We start from the raw sequence: 5,441 nt of genomic DNA, 5'->3' as shown, positions 1-5,441 counted from the left end.
AAACGTCTGAAAAAAACCAAAATCTCACACGTTTACCTGTATTATGCTAATATTATGCTCAGCTGTATGTTCTAACTTTAGACTATAAGGACACATGATGACCAAGTTAAATATTTGGATACCTGCATTGGGAATGTCCTCTGTTTTCTCCCTTTCTTCCTTTCCCTAGGAATTTGCCCAGGCAAACTCAGGAATGAGTGCACGGGCACCACGGCCTCCCTGGGCAGGTGACAGCTGACAGGGCCAGAGGTACACACCTGCCCCAAGCTGGGCTCATTAGATCTGCTCCCCTGAGAATCTCAAATCGAGTTCAAAATCACCGGTTGACCGAGAGAACAGGAATCAGACAAACAGACAAACCTGGGGAGCTGGGGGCTGGGCTGTCATTTCAGTGTGGGGATTCAGAAGTCACTGGCGCTGAGCAAGCCAGAGAGATGGTTTGCGAAGAGAATAAATAATCAACAACAACAACAACAATGCGTGCCGTTTATTGTGTGTTCGTTACGTGACGGGCATTCTCTAAGAGATCGACCTTTAAGGTAGATACTATCCCTTTCCTCCTTTTGTATGTGAAGAAACCAAGGCACAGAGAGATGAGGGACAGTAGGCAGAGGGGTGGCCGCTTGACAGCAGAGAGAGAAGAGGGGAGTGGCTTCCGTGAGCCTCGGGGCTTTTCAGGTCCTACTGCGAGTCGCTTGTGGGGCCCCGTTTTATTTTCTGTCATTTGCTGGCCACCGAACTGGCTGAGCAAGCCAGGTGCCCCAAGAGTTGAGTGTTTTAATATATCCACCTCCTAGATGAGCTGTGTCAGTCTCTGGAAGCAAGACTCCTGGAGGAGACCAAACGAGAATTTCTGGGAAAGAAATAGAGACAGGAGCCTCAAAAAGAACTTCTAGTGGCAACAAAAATATCCTCGTAAGGTGTGAAAACTGGATTAAGAAACGCCCTTTGCTGAGATCCAACACTTAACTCTCCCTAGATTTAAGGATAGACGGGGTGGTGAAGAGATTTTTCTTTAAAAGATGTAATTTGTGTTTCGGACTGGTGAAATTATTGCAAACCTACTGAAAATTACCGAAAAACTGTAAAGATGGGCCTTGGAGCTAGAGGATGTGCCCCCCCTCCCCCTTCTTTGGGTGTAAATAACAGCCTTACAAAACAGCTAGATGGATACTCTTACCCAGAAGACTCAGAGAAAACTCAGTGGTCAAATACCCAGATGAAAAAAGAAGCATTCGGTTTATCATCTGGATGTTTTGTCTACATGGGGGAGAAAAATCTGTGGCTGTTTCCAAATATTTGAAAAAAAAAATATTTGGGAACATCCAGATGTTTGGCTTTCTGCAGCTCAAACATCCAGATGTTGAACCAAATTTCCACCTTTCCCCACAGGATGTTTCAGCGTCATGTGGACCCAGCCATGGTTACCGTAATTCCAAACGGCGAAATAGTGTCATAGAAAGTCATTAGTGGGGGGTGGGGGGAAGGACACGGCACAGCGAAGTGTGAAGGTTAGAGATGATCATAAACAATAAGAGTAGGGAAAAAAAGGAGGAGGGGATTACACCGCTGACCAATCAGGTTGAGCCATTACTAATATAAATTGTCGGCCCTAGTGTTCTCTTGCGGAGGGTCTAATAATTAGGAATAATAAACGTAAGCTGGAGGCCCTTACTGATTAAAAGGAGGCCAGTAGCACTTGCAGTGTTTACAAAACTTGAAAGACTTGGAAAGGGACATCCTCTGCTTTGAAAGGAGTTGAAAATTCTAAACTTCACGGGAAGGGGTGAGCAGAGTTCAGTTTCCTCCTCTTATTTTATTGGGCTCAGTCTAATGTGACCCTGAAGTGTCTCCAATTACAACGTTCTTAAACTTGTGGGAATCAGCCTAATAAAAATACTGTAAAGAAATACAGCTCATCCCACAGCTGTGGGCTGGCTGTGTAGATTACCATGGTGCAGGAGTTAGGGTCGGCCTCCCGAAAGCAGATTCCATTTTCCACACGGCAGTAACGTGAACTTGAATGGAGGCGTCAAATGAGAAGACAATGTTTTGATTCTGATTAAGATTCTAAAATCTGATTTTTAGCCAACTTGTTGTTGGCGAAGAACAGCAAAGCCATAAATAAAATAGCCACAGATGGGTCTGGATATCTGTTATGAACAACCATCAAGAAAATGCTTTTATTTTAATTGGTTGGTACTGAGCAAAAGGAGTGTTCAGCCAAAACCTTATTGCTGGTCCTGTTGTAATTATTTTTTTAACCAGTTCACCACTGCCTTCCAGGTCACTGTCAGGACCTCCTACAGAGGTGCCTGGTACAACGTCTGCCCCTGATACGTGTTTGGCTTTGCATACCGTGCCTGAAATTGTTCAAGAAATTGATGTCTTCTTTTTTTTTTTTTTTACTTGCAAAAGCATAGCTTGCTGGAAAGTAACCTAGATGTGGTCCGAGTTTCTTTTTTAAAGTTAACAGTCTTCACAGAAGCTGGGGTTGGGTTGAAGTCAGGAATAACATGGTCCGCTGTTGTTTGTAGGATGGGAATGACTGAAGGCCAAGGCTGACTTTCCAAGGAATTATCCAGAGAATGGAGGAAGAAGAAGCAGACCTTAAAACTCTCAAGAAGGATTTTGTATTTTTTAGTTGATTTCCGGAGAATTGAACTCTGGCTTAATTTGAGAAAGTATCTCGAAAATTCTTCATACTAGAGCAAAAGTTACCCAAGTATAATCCAATTAAGACACACACACACACACACACACACACCCCAGTACTAGTGATAACATGCAAACATCGTTTGGTTTTGATAGAAACAGAAAACAAGCTTTTGGTTCTCAAAATGCTTTCCTGGGGCGTAGGGAAGGAAATATAACCACTATACTAAGTGTATGGAACCAGGCGAGGAGATGGTCATGATTTCTTCCTCTGATAAGAATGATACTTTACACCATCACATGCCAACAAACTGGGAAAAAAAAATTCCTACAGTGGTATGTTCAGTGTTACAGGAGAATTGAAAACGATCAGTGTCAAACAGAGAGACCGTGGGCATCACTGACAGTGCACATCATAGTGGGTAAGAGCAAACCAGAGACAGATGGCTTGAGTCAGAATCTGGGCTTTGTCTCTTCTGGCTGGCTGACTTCATGCAAGATACACAAGCTCTTTCTGCCTCAGTTTCCTCATCTACAAAAGGGGGATGATAACAGTAGTCCTAGTGCCTGGGCTCGTCGCCAGGATTCAAGAAGGAGTATATGTGAAGCTCTTAGACGACCCCCTCCTAGTCAAGTAATCTTTGAAACCAAAGTACGCGAACCAAAGAGCATGGAATCAAAAGGTTCCTGAAGCTCTGAGATGGGAATGAGAACCGAAGAAGCCATATGATAAGATGCCGTGATCAGAAATAAAATGAGACATGTTTTGACACTTAATGACATCCTAAAAGATTGGGCGGCAGAAGATGTACACGTGTGTCTGCAGTAAATGTGGTGAGGAGGTGGGGGGGGTTGGGCAAGGGAGATCAATCTCGAAGCTTTCAATTAGGATCCTGTGGGCGGGGAAGAAGACTGGAGCTTGCAGGGAAGGAACTGGCTGATATTATTATTATTTTTTTTTTGATGCAGCATTCCAGAAAACATAATCAATGGCACCCGTCCAGTTCCCATTTAGTAACCAAAGAACTAGCTGCAGCTGTTTTTTATGCCTGGTGGTGCCAGTTTGATAGTGTATAATCATATTTGCATAAAGATAAAAAGGAAGGTGTTATAGAACACAGTTAAGCCTATGGTTTCACCATGAATTAAAGGTAATTTCAGACTAATTAGGTATAATTTGTTAAGGAATTCTTCCCAGCAATGATGACTCTGATTTTGTAATTACAGGACAATGCTTACTGTGGCTTTCAAGGCTGGAGAAAGCACACCCGAGGGGGTCGTGTCCCACACTAGGCAGATCTAATGGTGCCACAAAAGACAGGTGTTTTGTCAGATTTCAGCCACACACTTTCACACCTGCAACGCATTAAGTACAGCAGCAATGTTAATGAAGACCAGGTGCCTGTTCCCCAACTTAAATGAGAAACTGGCGTGAGGTTTGCTGTTCGCTACCTGACGTCTTCCTCCGTGTCTCTGAACACCGGCCCTCCAGTTGACTGGGAAAATGAACTGGGTGAGCAGGTTTCGGGGGGCGGCTTTGCCCTCCTCCGTTTTTTGTTTTTTTTTTTTTTTTTTTGCAGTGGGAGGACATGGGGTAGTGAAATGTTGACTTTGCATCCCGGTAGGTACGGCGGTTATCCTCGCTGCCTGAGTCGCCTGTTGGTTCTCACCCTCCGAGAGTGGGGAAGACTCTTCCAGCCCCAAGTGTTTCTGGGTTTCTCTGCGGCTACCCCTTTTGTGCAGAGCTCCGCCTCCGGGAGTCCCGAAAAGAGCCTGAGCTGCACGATCGGCAAAATGGGTTTCTGGAAAGTGCTGTGTTATCAGCTGCTACCAGGGAAAGTTTGATTGCAGCTACTTGAGTCTTTTTTTTTTTTTTAATTTTTTTTCAACGTTTTTTATTTATTTTTGGGACAGAGAGAGACAGAGCATGAACGGGGGAGGGGCAGAGAGAGAGGGAGACACAGAATCGCAAACAGGCTCCAGGCTCTGAGCCATCAGCCCAGAGCCCGACGCGGGGCTCGAACTCACGGACCGCGAGATGGTGACCTGGCTGAAGTCGGACGCTTAACCGACTGCGCCACCCAGGCGCCCCTACTTGAGTCTTTTCAAACTTGAAGTTTTGCCATCCTGTCCGGAAATGAGTAATGGAGGCCTTGAGCAAGCTTTTTCATTTTAATAAAACACAAGGTTTTCATTGTGTGTGGCTGCATCGTTGTAATGCTCTCTGTTATGAAATACAAAATCTTTTTCTCCCTCCCTTAAAAAAAAAAAGAAAAAACAGCCTCAGCAGTGGGTTTTTTTTCCTTTCTCCTCCTTTCCTTTGTTTTACCACTTTGAGCTGTAGCTGTCTGCTCCCTGCAATTCCTAGCAGTTATGTGAAAAGTTAATATTGTAAAAAAAAAAGAAAAAAAAAAAACCCAAAACCACACGTCAGAATTGAAAGAGGCTGAAAGAATGGGCAGGTCTAGGTTCTCAGCAGCAGGAGTATAATTATCAGACTCATTACCAGTGACTTCTGGCACACGAGAGCCCCCTAAACAAAACCGCCTCTTTACCCTGGGAGATGGAAGGATGGACAAATATCAGAATGTTTGATGCTGCCTTTAAACTCCCAGCCCTAATTAAGTTAGAAAAGAATGGAATCCTAGACTTCTAGAATAGCAGATGTAAATCTTGGAGAGGGAAGGAGCCTTTGAGGCTAGAGTTCTTTAACTCTTAAATTCCTGAAGTCAGTGCATTGGCACCCAATGCCTAGCCTTCAGAAACAGACTATTGCAGTGACTTAC

At 44.2% G+C, this 5,441-nt stretch overlaps 1 long non-coding RNA gene across 1 annotated transcript; it reads left to right on the top strand.

Annotated features, from left to right (window-relative positions):
• The first annotated feature begins 2,444 nt into the window (after positions 1 to 2,444).
• Positions 2,445 to 4,500, top strand: LOC121034383 (uncharacterized). The gene is made up of 3 exons (XR_005792401.1): positions 2,445 to 3,489; positions 3,883 to 4,168; positions 4,281 to 4,500. It is a non-coding gene; the product is annotated as an uncharacterized LOC121034383 (long non-coding RNA).
• The last annotated feature ends 941 nt before the right edge of the window (positions 4,501 to 5,441 follow it).

Source organism: Herpailurus yagouaroundi, unplaced genomic scaffold (genome assembly GCF_014898765.1).
Source record: "Herpailurus yagouaroundi ecotype Mexico unplaced genomic scaffold, PumYag 160, whole genome shotgun sequence".
In the NCBI taxonomy this organism is placed as follows: Eukaryota; Metazoa; Chordata; class Mammalia; order Carnivora; family Felidae; genus Herpailurus; species Herpailurus yagouaroundi.
Note: the sequence above shows the minus strand (reverse complement) of the source record. Positions and strands in the feature narration are given on the sequence as shown.